The sequence below is a fragment of the Pelobates fuscus genome, chromosome 7 (assembly GCF_036172605.1).
Source record: "Pelobates fuscus isolate aPelFus1 chromosome 7, aPelFus1.pri, whole genome shotgun sequence".
In the NCBI taxonomy this organism is placed as follows: Eukaryota; Metazoa; Chordata; class Amphibia; order Anura; family Pelobatidae; genus Pelobates; species Pelobates fuscus.
The window spans coordinates 122,975,691-122,999,703 of NC_086323.1; the positions used below are offsets into that span (position 1 = coordinate 122,975,691).

Here is a 24,013-nt window from a genome sequence, read left to right on the forward strand (position 1 = left end):
AATAACTTTCACGTTGTAAAAGTTTTGTATCAATATCACCCTTTCTCGGACCCAGCTTAACTTTCTCAATGCCATTAAAACGTAGACCCTGTGCCGAACCTCCATGCTTGATTTTAAGATGACGTGAAATTACTGTATCGATCTGTCTGGAGGGATTCACTGAATTAATGTGTTCCATTATACGATTTTTAAAGGGTCTGAACGTCTTGCCCACATATTTCAAGTCACAACTGCAAGTGAGGAGGTAAACCAATCCAGAGGTTTGGCAGTTGAAAAAGGTTTTAACTACATGTGTCTCAGTATTAGTTGAATTCGAAAAAGTTTTTGATTTTCTCCTGATGTATTTGCAAGCCTTGCAACGGCTGCATTGGAAGGTATCTACTGCTGGGGATTTAAGCCATGTAGTTGGACCCGTGGATAAAGAAAGATGGCTTGGTACCAAGATATCTTTAAGGTTACAGCCCCTTCTGGCCGTAAGCAAGACATAGGGGGTCAGAACCTCTTTAAGATGTTGATCTTGGTATAAGAGGGGCCAGTATCTATCTAGAATCTGTTTGACTGGATCCCAGCCAGAGTCAAAGGTTCCAATACACCTAATGATATTCTGGATCTTTTCTTGCTTGGGATTCTCAGTAAGAAGGTCCTCTCTCTCCATTAAAAGTGCCCTTCGGTATGCTGTCTTGAGACATTTATTCGAGTAAGCTTTCCCTTTAAATTGAGACCTGAGAGTTTGAGCTTTTGACTTGAACTCCTCCAAAGAGGAGCAATTCCTTCTTATCCAAAGGTACTGGCCAATTGGTATTCCTCTCTTCAGAGCAGTGGGATGATGACTATCCCAGTTTAAAAAATTGTTAGTAGCTGTGGTTTTTTTTTTTTAAAAGAGTGGTGGAGAGATGATTGTCATAGGTGGTCTCTAGAGTGATATCCAGAAAGTTGAGTTTATGTCCAGCAATCTCATGGGTGATCCTGAGATTGATATCATTTATATTTAATTCCTCTACAAAGCTGTTGAACATATCTAAAGGGCCAGTCCATATAATCAGGACGTCATCAATGTAGCGCCTCCACAATTTGATGTAACCCAGGTATTTAGTGAACTGTGAACTAAAGACAATGTTTTGTTCCCACCACCCTAGGTGGAGGTTGGCGTACGAGGGGGCACAAGTTGTCCCCATAGCTGTACCCCTCACCTGGTGGTAGTAGGTACCATCAAACAAAAAATAATTGTGTGTAAGGATGAATTGTAAAAGTTGCAGGACAAATGTGTTATGATCATTCAAAGACGGGTCCCTGGTTTGAAGAAACCATTGTACATTCCTGATCCCTACTTTGTGGGGGATGGAACTGTAAAGTCCTTCAACATCTAAGCTGCATAGCTTTGAATCTGAAGGCATTGTCATGTCATTCAATAGTCAATCAGAGGCATTGTCATGTCATTCAGAGTCTGTTTGGTATCCCTCAGATAAGAGGGGAGAGTCTTAACCAGGTCACGTAAAATGAACTCCACGTATACACTACAATTCTGTGTGAGGTTGTTCCTGCCTGATACTATTGGTCTCCCAGATAGTATTGCCTGTTGTTTGTGAATCTTAGGCAGTGCATAAAAAGTTGCTATTGTGGGCTTTTTGTTAAACAGGAATCTATATTCCTCTGTCGTAATTAAGTGCGATTGGAGTGCCTGATCTAGAATGTTTTTGAGTTCATATAGAAATCTTTTTCTCTGTCACTGTAATTTCACTAGGGCACTCTGTTGACATGTGCAGGTAACCAACAATCTAAGTATGGTTCTGCACATTAGCCCACGTTTAAGGCTGATACAATGTTAAGATGTGCTGCAGCAGTACAGCTTTTAAACTGTAACTGCGACCATTAGATACATTATAGTTTAATTGGACTTTTTGATTCAACTGTAGCAATCTAATTTCTAGTCATGCTGGTGCGTTTGCAGCTATGTTCTTATAAGCCTGTTTTTTCACCTCCTATAGTACTCTAGTTGTATTCTGAGACTTATAAGGTAGTTTTTGAGTATTTATATTATAGCTACCGATAGCCGTGCCGATATACAATAGCTTTTTGTTTCTTGACCAGTTTCCTAGTTATATGTGTATGTCCGTTTTTTCATGGACATGATAATTTAATCTCCTAGCTTTCAGACATTTGACCTCACGTAATAGAATTAAAGTCTGCAGTCTGTAGCATTATTGAGACATAGATTTTCATATATTCTTGTGACTAGGACATTTGGAGGCGAGCCATTTGGCAAGATTATCACTTATGGGATTCTGACTACTATGAATGGGTATTTATGCTGTACTGTAATTTACTCTTTATTATTAACCATTATTACGAAGATTTCACTCTAATTATTCCAGTGCATACTCTAAGCCAGTGATGGCGAACCTTTTTGAGCCCGAGTGCCCAAACCGCAATACATGCCAATTTTTTTTTCCTTAAAGTGCCAACACGGCAATTAAACCTGAATATTGAGGTTTAAGTTTAGAAAAAACAACTCATACTGTTGTCCGAACTAATTAACAACTTTTGTTTTAAAAGAACACAACAACAGAGAGTTCAATTATACAAATTTTAAATAATGATATAAATAGATAAAATTAAGCTTATATTTATTAGTATCTCCAACAAATGCAATACATACACACACAGACTGCTGAATATAGAGACTGATGAATACACATACAGACAGTCTGCTGAATACACATACAGACAGTCTGCTGAATACACATACAGACAGTCTGCTGAGTACACACAAAGACAGACTGCTGAGTACACACACAGAGACTGTTGAATACATACACACACTGCTGAATACACACACAGACTGCTGAATACACACACAGACTGCTGAATACACGCACACACACAGACTGCTGAATACACGCACACACACACACAGACTGCTGAATACACGCGCACACACACAGACTGCTGAATACACGCACACACACACAGACTGCTGAATACACGCACACACACACACACACAACCTGCTGAATACACACACATACTGCATTGAGGGGTGTAGTGTATGTGTTTGTGTGAGGGGTGCTGTGTGTGTGTGTGGGTTGCTGTGTGTGAGGGGTGTTGTGTGTGTGTGTGTGTGGGGGTGCTGTGTGTGTGTGTGTGTGTGAGGGGTGCTGTGTGTGTGTGTGAGGGGTGCTGTGTGTGTGTGAGGGGTGCTGTGTGTGTGTGTGAGGAGTGCTGTGTGTGTGTGTGAGGGGTGCTGTGTGTGTGTGAGGGGTGCTGTGTGTGTGTGAGAGGGACGCTGTGCTGTGTGGGGAGGTAGGGGTGCTGGGCGGGGGTAAGGGTGCTGTGTGTGGGGTGGGGGTGCTGTGTGTGGGGGGGTGCTGTGTGTGGGGGGTAAGGGGGAGGGGAGGGATTCTGGGTGTAGGGGAGGGGTGCTGGGGAGAGAAGGGGTGCTGTGTGGGGGGTAGGGGTACTGTGTGTGTGGGGGGAGGGGTAGTGTGTGTGGGGGGAGGGGTAGTGTGTGTGGGGGGAGGGGTACTGTGTGTGGGGGGCAGGGGTACTGTGTGTGGGGGGTAGGGGTACTGTGTGTGGGGGGAGGGGTACTGTGTGGGGGGGAGGGGTACTGCTGGGGGGTAGGTACTGTGTGTGGGGGGTAGGGGTACTGCTGGGGGGTAGGGGTGCTGTGTGTGTGGGGGTAGGGGTGCTGTGTGTGTGGGGGGGTAAGGGGGAGGGGAGGGATTCTGGGTGTAGGGGAGGGGTGCTGGGTGTGGGGGAGGGGAGGGGTGCTGGGGAGAGAAGGGGTGCTGTGTGGGGGGTAGGGGTACTGTGTGTGTGGGAGTAGGGGTACTGTGTGTGGGGGGGCTAGGGGTACTGTGTGTGGGGGGTAGGGGTACTGTGTGTGTGGGGGTAGGGGTACTGTGTGTGTGTGGGGGTTGGGGTACTGTGTGTGGGGAGGGGTAGGGGTACTGTGTGGGGGGGTAGGGGTACTGTGTGTGTGGGGGTAGGGGTACTGTGTGTATGGGGGGAGGGGTACTTTGTGTGGGGGGGTAGGGGTACTGTGTGTGGGGGGTAGGGGTACTGTGTGTGGGGGGGCTAGGGGTACTGTGTGTGGGGGGTAGGGGTACTGTGTGTGGGGGGAGGGGTAGTGTGTGTGGGGGGAGGGGTACTGTGTGTGGGGGGTAGGGGTACTGTGTGTGTGGGGGGTAGGGGTACTGTGTGTGGGGGTAGGGGTACTGTGTGTGGGGGGTAGGGGTACTGTGTGTGGGGGTAGGGGTACTGTGTGTGGGGGGGAGGGGTACTGTGTGTGGGGGAGAGGGGTACTGTGTGGGGGTAGGGGTACTGCTGGGGGGTAGGGGTACTGTGTGTGGGGGGTAGGGGTACTGCTGGGGGGTAGGGGTGCTGTGTGTGTGGGGTGTAGGGGTGCTGTGTGGGGGGGTAGGGGTGCTGTGTGGGGGGGTAGGGGTGCTGTGTGGGGGTAGGGGTGCTGTGTGTGGGGGGTAGGGGTACTGCTGGGGGGTAGGGGTGACGTGTGTGTGGGGGGTAGGAGTGCTGTGTTTGTGGGGATGGGGTGTGTGGGGGTATGTAAACGTTTTTAAAAAAAAATATGTTAAATTATTATCTTGTCCCCCCCCCCTTCTTACCTTTAATGACCCTGGTGGTCCGGTGGTGGCAAGTATGGTTTCCGTTTCGGAAGGCAGGGGAGGGATCTTTGAAGCAGCTCCCCTGTCCTCCCGCGCGATGCTGTGTGGGGCGTTGCCATGGTAACGCTCGGCAACGCTCCACACAGCTTGTTCGCGAGAGGACAGGGGAGCTGCTTCACAGATCCTCCCCTGCCTCCCGAACCGGAAGCAGAGTAGGCGCCTGCCATTCCGGGCAGGCAGGTGCCTACTCTGCAGTGATGCCGAACCTATGGCCGCGTGCCCACAGAAAGGGCCCGGCGTGCCACCTGTGGCACGCGTGCCATAGGTTCGCCATCACTGCTCTAAGCATCTGGATATTCCATCCAGAAGCGAGAGTATTCTTTTAGTTATTCTAAATCCTATTGAAATTGGCAGTTTTAAAAGTATATGTTTTAGTATACCCTATGTACATTTGCATTTTTTGTGTTCATTTCAAACCAATCTTCTAGCCATCCTGTCCCCCTGCACAACAGACCCTCTTCTGTGTACGTAGGTGTAATCCATCAAAGCTATAGAAATTGTACCCAAGCTCAAATCCTCCTCTAATCTCCTTAATCTCCTGCTGCCTTTCTACTGTAGCGCATGACATAGGTATTATCTCTAAAAATCCAACCTGGTGGGTCCTTTTATTCCATTTACTTTCTAGTTTCCTGAACTAATTTTTTTTAGAAAACCTTTCATTTTCTTCTGACTTTGTCATTTATATTTACAAGTATCATGACAATATCATCCCCAGCCCCATCTCGATAATTAACCCACTCTATCAACAACATTCTGGATCTGTGCATCCAGGAGACAGCAAATTTTCTGGTTGGAACAGCATATTCCCTTTCCACCACAAGCTGACTACCCTTTCTTACATTGCCAGTCCCACCTGTACTGAGAATGTTCCCTTTTTCTAAAGTTCCTAGAAGAATCCAGCTTAGAAATATACTTTTTTTTTTTTTTTTACCACCTCTTGCTTGAACAGGACATAAAACCAACATTATTAGGCAAATATCTTCTTGAGCCACTCCTTTGTTGTCTTGGTTGTGTGTTTTGGGTCATTGTCATGCTGGAATACCCATCCACGACCCGTTTCCAATGCCCTGGCTGAGGGAAGGAGGTTCTCACCCAAGATTTGACGTTACATGGCCCCGTCTATCGTCCCTTTGATGCGGTGCAGTTCTCCTGTCCCCTTAGCAGAAAAACACCCGCCAAGCATAATGATTTGACCTCCATGTTTGATGGTGGGGATGGTATTCTTGGGGACATAGGCACCTTTCCTCCTCCTCCAAACACAGCGAGTTGAGTTGATGCCAAAGAGCTTGATTTTAGTCTCATCTGACCACAACACTTTCACCCAGTTCTCCTCTGAATCATTCAGATGTTAATGGCAAACTTTAGACAGGCCTGTATATGTGCTTTCTTGAGTGGGGGGACTTTGCTGGCGCTGCAGGATTTCAGTACTTGACAGCGTAGTGGGTTACAAATTGATTTCTTGGTAAATATGGTCCCAGCTGCCTTGAGATCATTAACAAGATTCTCCAGTGTAGTTCTGGGCTGGTTCCTCACCGTTCTCATGATTATTGAAACTCCACGAGGTGAGATTTTGCATGGAGCACCAGACTGAGAGAGACTGACAGTTATTTTGTGTTTCTTCCATTTGCGAATAATCGCACCCAATGTTGTCACATTCTCACCAAGCTGCTTGGCAATGGTGTTGCAGCCCATTCCAGCCTTGTGTAGGTCTACAATCTTATCCCTGATATCCTTGGACAGCTCTTTGGTCTTGGCCGTGGTGGAGAGTTTGGAATCTTATTGATTGATTGCTTCTGTGGACAGGTGTCTTTTATACAGGTACCAACTTGAGATTAGGAGCACTCCCTTTAAGAGAGTTTTTCTAAACTCACCTTGTTACCTGTATAAAAGACACCTGGGAGCCAGTAAACTTGCGGATTGATAGGGGATCAAATACTTATTTCAGTCATTGACATGAAAATCAATTTATAACTTTTTTGACATGCGTTTTTCTGGAATTTTTTTTGTGTTATTCTGTCTTTCACTGTTAAAATACACCTACCATTAAAATTATAGACTGATCATTTCTTTGTCAGTGGGCAAACGTTCAAAATTATCAGGGGATCAAATACTTTTTCCCTCACTGTACATAATATAACCCAATTCATATATATGAGCATTGAAATTGTTTTAATATAAGGCTTGTGTGTATATATATATATATATACACACATTTTATAGCATCGTAATATATTAGTTACAATTATCCCCCTGTTATTATTGTTATTATTATTATTTTTATTATTTTGTTTTTAATATATTAATATATATATATATATATATATATATATATAAAAAACAAAAGGGTTCCGTGCACTCACGCTTTCCTGTTAGATGCCGGGTGCAAAAGCCTACTGGCTGGTCCACATAGAGTATCCACAATTATGGCTGCACTCCTTGGTCTTGATTAAAATCCAAATAACTTTTATTGAATATACATTAAAAATAGATCAACATTTCAGCCCCAGTCTGGGCTTTCTTCAAGGTTAAAAAAAATGAAGAAAGCCCAGAGTGGGGCTAAAACGTTGATCTATGTTTAATGCACATTCAATAAAAGTTATTTGGATTTTAATCAAGACCGAGGAGTGCAGCCATCATTGTGGATAATATATATATATATATATATATATATATATATATATATATATATATATATATACACATATATACACACACACATCATTATTTGAAAGCTCTTTAGGAAAAACGTTGAGCATTACTCCAACCCTTTGGGGGTTTAGTATGCTCTATTGGGTACCATGAGTTTTATACACCCCCTCTGATTGCAGTATTACATGCAAAGAAAGATCATTTACTTATCTGGAATCCAGCATCCAGGCGCTAACTTCCACGCCCCCTCCAACGTCACAGGGGCCGAACTCAGTGCAATCACTGCATACAAGGGAATAAGGTAGCACTCCAAACTCCTGAACCGGAGCCTCACGAATAGCTGCTAGCAGACGAACAGGAAAAGCTCCCAAGCGGCTTACACTCCTGGCAATCAGTCTCTAACAGCATGTTCAGGGTCAAGCAGTGGTCTCTTTTATTATGGGCTACCCGCCCAGTATTTATGCAGGTCTACCACTTGGTGGACACTCCCCTAGGGGACCAAATGGGGGACTGTAACAAAAGACAGACAGATATCAGTTTAGGACATACAGTCACAATATTTTCCCACAATGCATCCTGGCTTCCTCTCCTCTGCCCTGGAGATAATTGAGAAGTAATTCAATTATCTCCCAGGACAAAGGCAAATCGCCATTATGCACATGGTGAGCACAGGATGGAGTATTACTTTAAAATGTACAGTATGACAAATGGTACAATAAATATATGCATGTAACATATCCCCAGATAACTCAGGTCTGAGTGCACATTATTAATTAGGTGAATGGCACTCAGACCACACAAATACAGTTTAATCGCCATGGAGCCACAGTCTTTAATTCCACGAACAGGCTCCATGGCATAGCTATCTGGGTACTTTCACATAGATTACGTTTTATTTTACAAAGTCCCAAATACTCCGCCGTTCGGTTCACGAACAGAGCCGAAAACCTGCAGGCTGGTAGCTCAGCGGTGCTTAGCAGAAAAGTGTTCATGTTTGGTGTGCTGAAGCCAGGCAGAACAGCTCTGGCTGCCCAGGGGAGCTCCATAACACCGCCATCGTGTGTGGCGGCTATGTGTAAACACGACCACCCAGTAACCATCAATTAAGCTGCTGTTAACCGCAGATACTGGGTGGTCAATTGAAGGCACACGCCAGCTTCCCGATGGTCGCGCCTTCGGTATTTTGTTCGGTAGATAAAATCTACCGAACACCCTGGCAGAAAGGCACGAATAAGCCTTTCTGCAGGGGAAATAAAGTCTTTTAAAGTCTGGTCCATAGTCCAAAGGCAACAGGCGGGCAAACAGGCTCCTCCAATGCAATGTGGCGAGATTGGTCTCGTCACATGATCTGGATGCTTTTTTTGGTAAAACTGAATTTTTTAAGATAATATAGCTGGTATATAGTGTAATGGCTTGTTGCTGTAAGGAGAAATCAAGTCAATAATGATTATTTTCCTATTCCATGGCAACATTGAAATCATTTCAAATTAGTTTTTTTCACCTTCTTATGGATCAACAGCAGTAGCACAGACTTTTGAAAGGCTGTACTTGATGGATTTATCATTTTTCTGCCCATATTACTATGTAACTGTGATAACAATAGGCTCAATTTCTTAACTTGTTTGATATCAAGGTGTAATTTGCATTTTTATTGTTAAAGCGGCTGTCACTTTGCAGTGTTTGCTTTTGTATTAGTTCTTTTTTTTGTCTTTCTATTTCTCCTTGTTATTTGTTTTTGTTATATATAGGCAGGGCTTAAAAAAAACATTAATTTCAATGAAGTGGCCTGGGTACCACATCCCTCTAGTTTTAACCCTGCATGAATGGCAGTGTTTACATTGCAGGGCTTACATGTCTGAGTGATAACCACTCAGTGATTTCTATCAGATGGTCTCATAGAGAGACACACATATTTATGCGCATGCACACTTGTCCCCAATGCTTTCCTAAGAGAAAACATTGGATTGGCTAAGATCATTAGTCTTGATTATTTCAGCCAAAATGGTATGGTAAAAAAAGGTAACATATCTTGTTAACCCTAGTGAGGGTGACTAGGGCACTATAGCTTTAGGAATACACATTTGTATTCATAACGCCATAATGTTCCATTAAGCAAAGTTTCATTTCAGTTGCTTAGCTTATTTTTCCACAATCCATCTATCAACATAATCCCACATAATCTCAATCCCCCTGAAAGATGAGTATTTCATAAAGATAGAATCTTTGCGAATTCTACAAAGTCCCCAGATAGTGACATTCGCGCTTTAATATGCAACGCAAGGAATAGAAGATAATTAATTACATTAAAAGCAATTGGCAAAGAGATAAGTAAAATCATTAAGATACAAGAGGCATAATGTAGAATATTGCATATTCTATGTTTCTATTGATTATTTATGGATGTCTGGATTGACATAAGTAACAGATGGTCTGTCACATGGCTTTCTTTGTATGAGAACTCTGGAATGTGGATTGAGGGTCTTGTCCTTATATGGCTAGAGTTATAGTCTGACGTCCGTATGGGCACATCTATATAGTAACTTAAAGGGACACAAGGTCTCTCTCTGTCTCTCTCTCTCTCTCTCTCTCTCGATGTAACGATGTAACTCTTCCTTCAGAAGTCCAGCAATTACCATCTGCTGTTGAACATCCATGATCATGTAACATCCTTTGTTGTTTTATTATATATCAGTAACTAAGAATAAACCTGAAGAAACCGTAAGTCAGATTGAGTATTAGTACTTTTCATTAATATAGATGTATATTAATGTGGCGAGCCTTTGGCCCAAGACTATATATACAAAAGACGTATATATCAATAAACCAGAAAAAAAGAAAAAGCAGAAGATTTTACACATAAGAAAAGGAAAACTGAAAGAAAAAAGAAATGTTAGTCACTTTGAATATATGTACAAATAATAGAAAATAGGATAAGCCGCTAAAAGGCAGCTATACGTAGAATTGTAAACCGGCAGCATACACTGGTAGTTAGGGATACCCTCAGACCCTTACTGATTAATATAAAGCAAGATAATGCAAACTATATGTATATATGTGGCCACCCTAAACAGGATACTTAAAACTAGAGAGTAAACAGTCTAAAATAGGATAAATATTTTCTTATTTATATTCAAGCTTTACAAAAGTGTCCCAAGCCACCGATTATAAAAGATGGGGAGATTACTGAAGAAACAAGAAAGAGTGAATATTTCACGGATGACATTGTGAAGTACAGTTGTAACCCTGGTTTCCACATCACTGGGTCAGATGAAAGTCGATGCACAGAAAGAACATGGTTGGCCGCTCCGCAATGCACTGGTAAAAATATTTTTCAACATGTATAAAAGTCATTTACAGATTATCAGAAATGATGTTCTAATTCAACCTTTTGACGTTAAAGGAAGATTATTGTATAGATAACACTTTTGTTGGGAAATATTTACCTTTATATAAATGTGTAGAATCTGGATGAACTATACTAAACTAAAATTTTAAATACCAACAGAAGAACAATTGGGAGAAATAGATAAGCAAAATTCTTAGAATCCACAAAATAATACTTTAAATAATGCTTTCATTATTTCTAGGATTCATTTGTAAGTGATACAGAGCTATAAAGTGATACAGTGCTTTATTTCATAACTGTAAGAAGCAGTATGAAACACAAGTAATGGTTTCTTGAGCATGACTCTGTACAAACAAGGGATAGTAGATTTTGGCCTGTGGTCTAGTGCAAACAAACCCAATGCACAAGAGAATTGAGCATTAATTCATATAATTGCATAAATCTTTCCTGCCTCCTCTTTCTTGAAGTACTATGCCAATAGAGAACCCAATACACTTACTGCTGCAATTAATCAGCAGGAGAATGGTGCTGTGAGGATGCAATCCAAACTCCCATGTGCATTGCTCCAGAATGAATCCCTCTCTTGCCTATGTATTTTGCTAGTATGGAATATTGCCTCACACTATATTATAACTCTCTCTAAAACTGGGTGTAAAAATCCAAAGTGAACATTTTGGTGGAAGCATATTCATACATTGTGAACCATGGTAGACTGCATATTTATTTATGTTTGTACATACTGTGGTGCATTAAATACATAATCCTCTTTTGTTTTTTTTGTTTGTTTAGAGGACCCATGTGGCCAGCCTCCAAGTGTAACCAACGCACAAGTTGCTTACAAAAATAAACAATATAAGCATGGTGAATATGCACAATATGTGTGTGTGAATAACTACAAAATCACTGAAGAGAAACCAGCAACGTGTCTTGAAGGAAAATGGTGGCATGTCCCTACTTGTGTTTGTAAGTACAGATATTACACAGCACTAGAAAGATATCTACACCTATGTGTAACAGATTCTATATGAATTGTTCTGTGGCAGCATTTTCTAATGTCCACAGAAATTATGTGTTTGTGATAGTGACTATTAAAACTATCAATGTGCTTAAAGGACCACTATAGTGCCAGGAAAACACTCGTTTTCCTGGCACTAAAGTGCCCTGAGGGACCCCCTCCTGCCGGGCTCTGGGGTGAGGAAGGGGTTAAACTTACATCTTTCCCCAGTGCCGGGCGGGGAGCTCTCCTCTCCGCCTCCTATCCTCCTCTTCAGCTGAATGTGCATGCGCGGCAGGAGACATGCGCGCATTCAGCCGGTCTTATAGAAAAGCATTCACAATGCTTTCCTATGGATGCTGGCATCTTCTCAGCTGTCTCTGAAACTGCTATGTTTATAGAAAAAAGGGTTAAACCTAGCTGTGTGGTGGAATCTCGGTAAAAATAAATTTAGTAGGCCGAGATTACCACGTGGCATGTGTACGTGCATATGCTGACGTATCGATCAGTTGGTTGCACGAGGCAAGATACGATCAGTAGTGTACGGAGCATGTGCAAGAATACAGGATATAGTATTCCCCTCCTCCATTGTGCTGGACAGGCCATGCGGTCAAGCAGGAAGTTAATTCTTATTTGTATTGATTGGTCAAGAGAATGTGCGGGTGGAGCTTAATATGGGAGGAGTTATGTGCCTATATAAGGAGCCTGCACTATTGTCCGGGGCTCAGAACTTGTTGTATTTTGGTGACGTTAGTCCCTCTAAGTCCCGATCGGTGATCCAATAAATAATCTCTTCCTTCCTGAAGAAACCTGTGTCCATCTCTCTGTGCTTGGCTTCCGTCAGTTTCTCCGGTATCAGCTGGACCTGGCACCCAGACCACTTCATTAAGCTGAAGTGGTCTGGGTGCCTATAGTGGTCCTTTAAATGCAAACCTGACAACCAGATGCTGGTATGAATGATTTTGGTAAATCCAGAATGCTCTTTAGTCAGACCGTTTGATTTTGTTAGTCAGGCGGGGCTCTGGTGTAAATAGCCCTAGCCGGACACCGGTGTCTTGTCTAGACTAGCGTTCTAGGGTGTATATTTTGTTCGCTAGGTCGGAGGGACCGGGAGACTAAGCGGCGTCTGTGTAAATTCGGTTCGCTAGCTCTCAACCTATCTTGGCTAAGTGGGAAGGCGTGTAAATTTGGAACCCACTAGATTTTTGATAGTTATCGACTAAGAGGCGTCTGTCTAAATTCGGTCCTCTAGCTCGCTATATGTGGTGCTTGGGCAGTGTGGCTAACCAAAACGTATGTAGATTGTTTTTAGGTAGTCCATTCAAGGTACTGGCCAATAGTTTAGTTGGGAATTGTAAATGTGTTAAAGATTGTTTAGTAAAGTGTATATCTTGTTAGATAGCGCGAGCTCAGCCGTCTAGCGAGAGTGTTCATAGTGTGTTGCTGTATCATAGTGCACGGTACCATAACCCTGTATATTTACTGACACTGTATATAAGTACTAATCATTGTCGTCCATTGCATGTTTAACACCATAACCACTAATAATTGTATTGTGACCTTAAATTGTGCTTTGACCTATGCTAACCGTACTGTAACCGCTATTTGTAAAAGACGATGTTACTGGGGTGTGTTATAGACGGGTAATTCGTATATAGAGAATTATAGCGTGGGTGACTGTATAGTTTCGCCAAAGGGCATAATATTGATTATATAGTGACTGGTGTAACAGCTGTGTGTGTACGGGAATTCCCTGAGTGTTTATTGTGTTATTGTGTACGTTTCACTTGGTAACCGTACCACGTGGTGCTGTTGCCAGAGGAAACGGGTGTGACTGTTGAATAGTACGCGTGCATAGTATTTGTTGTCAACGACGTTCCATTGATAAGTATGGGCGCGTCGCAGTCAACGATTCCGGATCCCTTAGGTTGTATGGTGAAGAATTTTAAAAAGGGATTCAAAACCTGTGATTTTGGGGTTAAAATGTCTCCTGTACGTTTGGTCACTTTGTGTACTAGGGAGTGGCCTACTTTGGTTGCGGCATGGCCGCCACGTGGCAGTTTGGATCCAACTCTGGTACAGCGCTTACACATGGCTGTATCAGGTAGGCCTGAACTTTACGGACAGTTTCCTTATATTGATTGTTGGAGACAGGCCGTAAATGACTCGCCAAAATGGATCCAGACATGCCACGAGGAGCAATGTCGCCTCATGGTGGCTAGGACTTGTTTGTCCACTAGGACTGGTGTTAGGCCCATTTTGGACACGCCCCCTGAGTCCCTTTGCCGCCCCCTTACTTTCCTTTAGGAGGAAGTGACGCAAATGCAGGAAGTCCTGCAACCCTCCCCTCATTGCCCTCATCCACTTCCGCTTCCTCCTCCAGTACAGAATCCACCCCCTCTCGTACTAAATCTCCCCTTCCGGAATCAGAGCCAACCCCCATTAGATCTGAATATCCTGATTTGGCGCCACTTCAGACTTCCGGTCAAGCTTCTTCTAGCTCGACCCGAAGTGTTTTATTTACTACCTTTTCCCAAAACCAAGCTCCCACATCCTCATACCCTATTTCTCCCCGACTGGAACCCATAACTGACGCCCCTCCACGTAGCCCCATACAAACCCGACAACTGACCGGTACCCAACAATTAAAACACTATCAGATGCCTCTTCGTCTGAATCCCGGGTCAGCCTATATCGATGCCGCAGGTCAAATGGCACATGCTGACCCAGTCTTTGTATATGTCCCGTTCACTACAACCGATCTCTTAAATTGGAAGACCCACAATTCCTTGTATACTGAGAAACCACAAGCTATGACTGATCTGTTCACCTCGATAGTTCAGACACATAACCCGACATGGGCTGATTGCCAGCAGTTATTAATGACTTTGTTTAACAATGAGGAAAGGACAAGAATTAATCAAGCGGCCATTAAAGCACTAGAGGATAGAGCCCGTGCTTTGAATCAAGCCAATCCAGCAGCATGGGCCGCAACACACTATCCTAACACCGATCCCGATTGGAATGTAAATGGTGCTGATATGGTTCAACTCAGAGCCTATAGAGACGCTATAATTGCTGGCATGAAAGCCGGAGGAAAGAAAGCCATTAATATGTCGAAGACAGTTGAGGTGATTCAGAAAAGTGATGAAGCGCCCAGTGTCTTTTATGACCGATTATTGGAGGCATACCGCTTGTATACCCCCTTTAATCCGGAAGACGCAGATAATTCCCGAATGGTGAACTCCACCTTTGTCAGCCAAGCTTACGGAGATATTAAGCGCAAGCTACAAAAGTTAGAAGGGTTTGCAGGTATGTCTATCACCCAACTAATGGAGGTAGCGAATAAAGTATATATGAATAGGGAAACAGAAAGTAAGAAAGAGGAAGAGCGCAAGATGCGTAGAAAGGCAGATATGCTAGCGGTAGCGATCGCAGGCGTAGATAGACGGGGCCCAGATAGAGGCGATAGTAAGTGGAATGAGGAACCTCTAAGTAGAAATCAGTGCGCATACTGTAGAGAAGAAGGGCATTGGAGAAATGAGTGTCCGCGAAGAGAACAGTCTGAGAGAGACAGACCTAGGACAGGTTACGGAAACTTTAGAGGCAGAGCGAGAGGTAGAGGAGGCCCCGGAGGGAGTAATGGTAATAGAGGGAGCAATGGGAACAGAGGAAGTGTTAGGGAAGATAGGTATTTCCCAGCAGCGCAAAGGTCCCGCGATAGAGAAGGTAGGGACTTTGTGGGATTGGCTGACACGGTCATGGAGGACTATTGATACCGACCGGGCTCCATCCCCCTTGGTCGAGCGGAGCCTATGGTCGATGTATCAATAGGGGGAAAAAGGAGTGCGTTCATGATCGACACTGGTGCTGAACATTCGGTGGTGACTAATCTAGTTGCTCCTCCATCTGGAAGGACTATTACTGTGATAGGAGCAACTGGAAGAAGAAAAACCGGTTCTTAAAAGTCGACTCTGTACATTGGGAGGCCACGTAGTAAAACATCAATTCCTTTATATGCCTGAATGTCCAGTCCAATTGCTGGGACGTGATATGCTATCTAAATTACAAGCGCAGATTACTTTCCTACCAAACGGAACAACATCCTTAAAGTTTAATGGACCTTCAGGTATTATGACATTATCCGTACCAAAGGAAGAAGAGTGGCGACTTTATACAGCGTTGACTAGCCAAAACCCTAGGAGTGATGAGTCCTTATTCAATATACCAGGAGTTTGGGCAGAGAACAACCCACCAGGACTGGCCCGCAATATTCCACCTATTAAAATTGAACTAAAACTTGGGGTTTATCCAGTGAGCCTAAGACAATATCACATCCCGCAGAAGGCTAAGAAGAACATACAATCTTATCTGGATAAGTTCATACGGTATGGTATCCTAAAATTCTGTACTTCCCCCTGGAACACCCCATTGCTGCCTGTTCAAAAGCCCGGTACAGATGAGTATCGACCTGTGCAGGACTTGAGAGCAGTCAATGATGCGGTTGTTAGTATACATCCAGTCGTACCCAATCCATATAACCTGCTTGCTTTAATTCCGGGCGGGGCTACTTACTTTACAGTCTTAGACCTCAAAGATGCCTTCTTTTGCCTCCGAATTGCCGCAGAAAGTAAATGTATTTTCGCTTTCCAATGGGAGAACGCTGTAACGGGCTCAAAACGCCAAATGACCTGGACAAGACTGCCCCAAGGGTTTAAAAATTCACCTACCCTATTTGGTTCAGCTCTAAGTCAAGATCTACTGGATTTCGAGTCCATCCCAGGAGAGTGTGTATTGTTACAGTATGTAGATGACTTGTTGATAGCAGCAGTTACAAAGGAAATATGTCAGCAAGCAACGCACGATCTACTACACCTTCTCTGGAAGGCAGGGTACAAAGTGTCTAGAAAGAAGGCTCAGTTGTGTTTGCCAACTGTCAAATATCTGGGATTCCATATCTCTGAAGGTCAAAGAATTATGGGGCCAGAGAGAAAAGAAGCTGTGTGCCAAATACCGATACCCAAGAATAGAAGACAAGTGCGAGAATTCTTGGGGGCAGCAGGCTTCTGTAGGATATGGATTCCCAGCTACGCGATACTGGCAAAACCTCTGTATGCAGCTATCAAAGGTACAGAGCACGACCCCTTCTTATGGACTCAAGAACAGCAAACGGCATTTGAAGATGTGAAGAAGGCTTTGATGAGTGCCCCAGCATTAGGTCTACCTGATCACACACGACCATTCTACCTGTATGTACATGAGCAAAGAAGAATGGCTGTGGGAGTATTGACACAGTACTTGGGATCATGGCAAAGACCTGTTGCCTACATGTCTAAGCAACTGGATGCAGTGGCCAGCGGACTTCCACCTTGTCTAAGAGCCGTAGCTGCAGCCGCCCTGCTAGTAGCTGAAGCCGATAAACTCACTCTGGGTCAAGAACTTTATGTACGAGTCCCACATGCAGTACAGACGTTGTTGGATTACAAAGGAAATCATTGGTTTAGTAACAGCCGTATGACCAAGTATCAAGCAATGTTGTGTGAAAACCCAAGAGTGCATTTAGAGACTGTAAACACCTTAAATCCAGCTACCCTTTTGCCACAACCTACTGAAAGTCAACATGATTGTTTGGAAGTAATGGATGAAGTATTTTCAAGTAGACCAGATCTTCGTAATTTTCCCATCCAGAACCCCGATGTTCAATATTACACCGACGGCAGTAGTTATGTGAAAGAAGGGATCCGCTATGCAGGATATGCAGTAACAACAATAGACAAGGTGATAGAAGCTCGGCCACTGGCGAAAGGAACATCAGCACAAAAGGCAGAATTGATAGCACTGACACGAGCGTTACAATTGGCTGAAGGTTTAAGAGTAAACATCTACACGGACTCCAAGTATGCGTTTTTAACCACTCATGCCCACGGAGCTTTGTATAAAGAAAGAGGACTATTGAATTCAGAAGGCAAAGAAATCAAATATGCAGCTGAAATCCTACAACTACTGGAAGCAGTGTGGGAGCCGAAAGAGGTCGGTATCATACATTGTCGAGCGCATCTGAGAGGAGATGGTGATGTAACTAAAGGAAATCGGATGGCAGACAGTACGGCTAAGCGTGCCGCTGAATCAGGAAGACAGGAGTATGTGGGGCATATAGCTGCTCTTATACCAACTCCACTGTCTCAATGGACTCCAGTTTATACAGCTCAAGAAGAGGAGTGGTTAAAGACTGAACCTGGAAAGTATTTGGAGAACAAATGGTATCAGTTAGAAGATGGAAGAATAGTCATTCCAGCATCACTAGCGGTAGAAATTGTCCAAAATTATCATAACGGGACACATTCTGGGAGAGACAGCACAGAAGAATCTCTCAGAAAACATTTCTACATACCAAGATTGTCCAACTTGACTCAGGCCATTGTACGAAGATGTGTAACGTGTGCTAAAAATAATGCAAGACAAGGACCAGTAAAGCCACCAGGAGTCCAGTTTATGGGGGGACTCCCCATGTCCGATTTACAAATTGACTTTACAGTGATGCCTAAATCGGGTGGACATCGTTACCTGCTGGTAATTGTGTGCACCTATTCAGGCTGGGTAGAAGCATGTCCTACTCGTACAGAGAAAGCAGGAGAAGTTGTGAGATTCCTGTTACGAGAAATAATACCCCGATATGGACTACCCTGCTCTATAGGATCGGACAATGGTCCAGCTTTTGTTCATCAGTGCCTACAACAACTGACTCATATGCTTGGTATAAAGTGGAGGCTTCATACTGCATATAGACCCCAGAGTTCTGGTAAGGTAGAGAGAATGAATAGAACTATTAAGAATCAGTTGGCTAAAATGTGTCAGGAAACCCAACTTAAGTGGAACGTTCTCTTACCCATAGCTTTATTGCGAATCCGCAGTACCCCTACCAGAAGGATGGGCCTCTCTCCTTTTGAAATCATGTATGGGCGACCACCTCCCGTACTTGGTAACTTAAGGGGGGATTTGAGTCAGTTGGGAGAAGGAATTACCCGGCAGCAGGTTGTAGAGTTGGGTAAGACTATGGAGGAGGTACAGAAATGGGTACAAGATAGATTACCTGTGAATATTTATCCCCCAGTTCATAGTTACCACCCAGGAGACCAAGTGTGGATTAAAGAGTGGAATAATGTACCGTTAGGGCCCAAGTGGAGAGGTCCTTATGTTGTTCTTTTGTCTACCCCTACAGCGATAAACGTAGCCGAAGTGACTCCGTGGATACATCACTCCAGGGTTAAACCAGCAGCAGTCGATTCTTGGCAAGTTACAGCAGATCCAGAGAATCCCTGCAAGATCCGGTTAAAACGCACGACTCAGTCGGAGTAACGAGGAACTTTGTGGATTACAAAATTTTATTGTTACAGAGATTTGGTGAAGTGAGTGTTTAGACGGCCATAATAAAGCCTGTCCGCTCACCGACGTATAGTGTATAAGCCAGGGAAAGTCTCGAAGGGACTCCTGTGAAGACGAGCAGAACTCCATTCCCTGCAGCCCTTACATCCTGGAAGCTGAGGTGCCTTCGCACGGACGAAGACTGAGGATGACGACGAAAGATGTGTTTTTGATAGTGTTTATTTATGTGTATTTTTATATTCAGGAAGGTAGAGGTACCGACACTCCTAGCTGTGAGGTATGCATTAAGACTACAAGAACAGGTAACCATATTTCCCAAACCCTAATTTGGCATTCACAATACGAGTGTAAAGGAGATGTATCAAGATGTAGATACCTTAATATAGAATATAGTGTGTGCCATTTAGGAGTAGGAGAACCTAAGTGCTTCAGTCCAGAGTATCAACCTCGTACAATTTGGTTGACTCTCAGGAATGGAGATCCTCAGGGGACCCTAATTAACAAGACAGTATTAGAATCCGTATATTCTTCGGGTGTTCTGCTATTTGATGCATGTAAGGCGATATCAAGTGGTAGAAAGCCGTGGAATGTATGTGGGGATCTTAGATGGGAGAGGACGTATGGATCTAACGATAAATATATTTGTCCCAGTAGTAAAAATAAATATGTGAGTCCTAGATGCCCAAATAGAGATTATAACTTTTGCCCATATTGGTCTTGTGTGGGGTGGGCAACTTGGGGACAGACAGTAGACAAGGACATGATAGTGACTAAGTTGCCTACCAGCCCATATTGTAAGTCTATGGAATGCAACCCAGTCCATATACTTATAAATAACCCCGACAAGTTCTTAGACAAGTATGGTAATTTATTTGGGTTCCAAATATATGGGACGGGTTTAGATCCTGGGAAAGTATTGTTTATAGGGATAGAGACTGATACGGTATCCTCCCAAATTCATCAAGTATACCATTCCTTTTATGAAGAGATGAGTATAGATAATAAGATCCCCCATAATGCTAAAAACCTGTTCATCGATTTAGCCGAAAGTATTGCCGGTAGTCTTAATGTTACCAACTGCTATGTGTGTGGAGGTACTAACATGGGAGACCAATGGCCTTGGGAAGCAAAGGAGGTAATGTCCGGTTCTGAGGCAGTTGACCAATTAATATCTACACAAGCCGATTATCATACGAGTGTTAGAGGTAAATCTGAGTGGAGATTAAAGACCTCCATCATAGGTTATGTTTGCATAGCAAGGAAAGGAATAATGTATAATACTTCTGTAGGAGAATTAACTTGTCTAGGGCAAAAAGCTTATGATGATGATACAAAGAATACAACTTGGTGGTCGGCTTCAAATGTCTCAGAACCATCTAACCCGTTTGATCTATCCATCACATCTACCTGGAGAGCCCCAGCAAATTTGTACTGGATCTGTGGTAAGAAAGCCTATTCGGAGTTGCCACAGGACTGGGAAGGGGCATGTGTGTTGGGTATGCTCAAACCATCCTTCTTCTTGTTACCTATTGAAACAGGTGAGACTTTAGGTGTTAAAGTATATGATGTGAATCATAGGAAGAAAAGGGGACCCATAGAGATAGGCGCCTGGGAAGATGATGAATGGCCTCCCCAGCGTATTATAGATTATTATGGGCCAGCCACGTGGGCAAAAGATGGTACCTTTGGTTATAGAACCCCTATTTATATGCTCAACCGTATTATAAGATTACAGGCGGTGGTTGAGATTATCACTAACGAGACATCACAAGCGCTCAATCTTCTAGCGAAGCATAATACCAGGATGAGGACAGCAGTCTACCAAAATAGATTAGCCTTGGATTACCTTTTGGCAGTAGAGGGAGGTGTATGTGGGAAGTTTAACCTGAGCAATTGCTGTCTTCAAATAGATGACGAAGGGCAAGCAATAGCTGAGCTTACTAGCCATATGGTTAAACTAGCGCATGTGCCTACTCAGGTATGGAAAGGGTATAATCCAAGTAGTTGGTTTGGTAGCTGGTATGAGTGGTTTGGAGGGCTTAAGGCAGTGGTAGGTGGAGTCCTACTGATTTTAATGTTGTGTCTACTCCTGCCGTGTCTTATACCCTTAGTAGTTAGGTCTGTGCAAAGTCTGATAGAAAATATAGCAGAGAGGAAGGCTGCTGCACAGATAATGGCAATTTATAAATATGAGGCTCTAGATCAGGGAGAACCAATGCAGGAAGATGAATGTTGAAGATTCACATCATAAGTTAAGTCTGGTCTGGTTCAAGGTAACTTGCGGTGTATGCAAACTAAGGTTAAGTGATGCCTCAAGTAATTGTGGAATATCAAGAGGCATCAAAGGGGGGAATGTGGTGGAATCTCGGTAAAAATAAATTTAGTAGGCCGAGATTACCACGTGGCATGTGTACGTGCATATGCTGACGTATCGATCAGTTGGTTGCACGAGGCAAGATACGATCAGTAATGTACGGAGCATGGGCAAGAATACAGGATATAGTATTCCCCTCCTCCATTGTGCTGGACAGGCCATGCGGTCAAGCAGGAAGTTAATTCTTATTTGTATTGATTGGTCAAGAGAATGTGCGGGTGGAGCTTAATATGGGAGGAGTTATGTGCCTATATAAGGAGCCTGCACTATTGTCCGGGGCTCAGAACTTGTTGTATTTTGGTGACGTTAGTCCCTCTGAGTCCCGATCGGTGATCCAATAAAGAATCTCTTCCTTCCTGAAGAAACCTGTGTCCATCTCTCTGTGCTTGGCTTCCGTCAGTTTCTCCGGTATCAGCTGGACCTGGCACCCAGACCACTTCATTAAGCTGAAGTGGTCTGGGTGCCTATAGTGGTCCTTTAAATGCAAACCTGACAACCAGATGCTGGTATGAATGATTTTGGTAAATCCAGAATGCAAGCATGTAGCATGATGCCATTGGGCAATATAAGGTCAGGTGAATGGGCCAGGTAATGTGACATGATATCACTTTTGATCCTCAAACCATGCTTGAATTTGAATGTATTGTGCACAATATATATATATATATATATATATATATATATATATATATATATATTTAACTAGAAAGCGGTCAGCTGAACTACAGTTGCCAGAAATTCTTGCTATTCCAATAAAGATCTGTAGCAACACAGGTGAAACTAGAAGAATAAACCGGGTCAAAAGGGAGAATGCACCACTTAATATTTACTATTAGCAGCTAGCAGTTAACTAGATTATAGAGTTACTCCAAGAATACCACTTCAACCCACAATAGTGGTTATGATTACAGGAGTTCCCTGGGACTGTTCTCCAGTAATGGAACAGCTATTTTGCAAAAGCTTTCTTTCTTACCTGGGTCCTTACTTGCTTCATGGCTCCTATCCTGTCAGGTAACATGCTCTTGGTTGCTGCAGAGCTGTAAAAGGTGGATGCCAATCAGTGGCGTCTCCAGGATTCATACTTAGGGGGGCACATACATACACACACATACATACACAGGGCTCGACAAATTCCACATGCCATGTCTCCAGGGCGACTAGACATTTAGCTCTGGCGCCTGTTATTTGTCAGCCCTTTGCTAAGCCGCACAGGAAACATTAAAGTCGTCGCCGCGGGGAGCATGGAGGCGATGCATGAGGTAGCAGTAACCTTCCTGCAGATCCTCTCTGCTCCCTTGTGCTCTGTTTAGTGACATGGCGTCACGCTGGCCCCGGCATCACTACAGAGAGCGCGCAGGGGAGCAGAGAGAAACTGTAGGAAGATTGAGAGGAGACATACTGGATGCCAGGGAAAGATCCACTCAGCTCTCCCAAAGGTAGGGAGGCTGGATGGATGTAAATAAAAATAGCAATTTGTGAGAAAATGTTTGTGTTTCAATCAGAAAGTGTGTGCGGAGAGATCTAGAAGGGGCATACCTGCGGATCAGTGAAGAGATATAAGAGGGGCTATAATTGGTCAGTGCTTTATAGGTGTGGATTTGTACCTTGAATTGACTCCTATAGGATACAGGTGTCATCAGGGCCTCCATCAGGGCATGACAACCATAACAGTTGTCATGGGCCCGGCGATCCTGGGGGGCCCGGACTGCTCTGGGAGTCCTGGGCCCCACATTCAATTTGTGCACGTATAGATAGTGATTATCGCTATCTATATGTTCACCTCGGGCCCCGGCTACCTGTACAATGTAGACGGGGGACAGCCAGCACCATCTTAACTACACCATACACACACTAAAACCACAACACAGACACACACTGCATTCATCATACACACACTAAAACCACAACACAAACACTGCATTCATCATACACACACTAAAACCACGACAAAAACACACACTTCATTCACCATACACACACTAAAACCCCAACGCAAACACACATTGCATTCATCATGCACACACTAAAATCACAACACAAACACACACTGCATTCATCATACACACACTAAAACCACAACAAAAACAAACACTGCATTCACCATACACACACTTAAACCACAACACAAACACACACAGCATTCACCATACACACACTAAAAGCACTACACAAACACACACTTTATCTAAAACACACAAAACTACATCCATTATACAAATGTGCAATCTGGATCCATTTTACACACCACACAGGGCATCCTTGTGGGCGGACTCAGAATGGGTCTCGGGGGGCGGGCCCAGGGGGCCCACACTTTGAACTGTGTCAGGGGCCTCAAAATTTCTGATGGCAGCCCTGGGTGTCATACCTCGTGTCCTGACATCCATCCTCTCCTGCCGGGCGGTGCTGATATCCGTCCAGTGTTGCGCGCGCCTCCAGGTGCTCGCGCGCATCTGGGAACGCGTCCTAGGACGTGCGCGTGCGCACGCAGGTAGCCGACAGGGGTAGACGTTACTCTTGCATTTAAAGTGATGGTAGCCTATTACTACTATCAATTTATATTCTGCCTCATTTCTGTCTAAACC

The 24,013-nt window shown here is 43.8% G+C and overlaps 1 protein-coding gene across 1 annotated transcript in view; it reads left to right on the forward strand.

Annotated features, from left to right (window-relative positions):
* Positions 1 to 10,453: 10,453 nt before the first annotated feature.
* Positions 10,454 to 24,013, forward strand: part of LOC134568169 (coagulation factor XIII B chain-like) — a 150,864-nt gene continuing 137,304 nt past the window's right edge. Inside the window, exons 1-2 of the mRNA XM_063426526.1 lie at positions 10,454 to 10,652; positions 11,470 to 11,643. The gene's annotated coding sequence lies outside the window, so the exon portion shown is untranslated. The remainder of the gene's footprint in view (positions 10,653 to 11,469; positions 11,644 to 24,013) is intronic.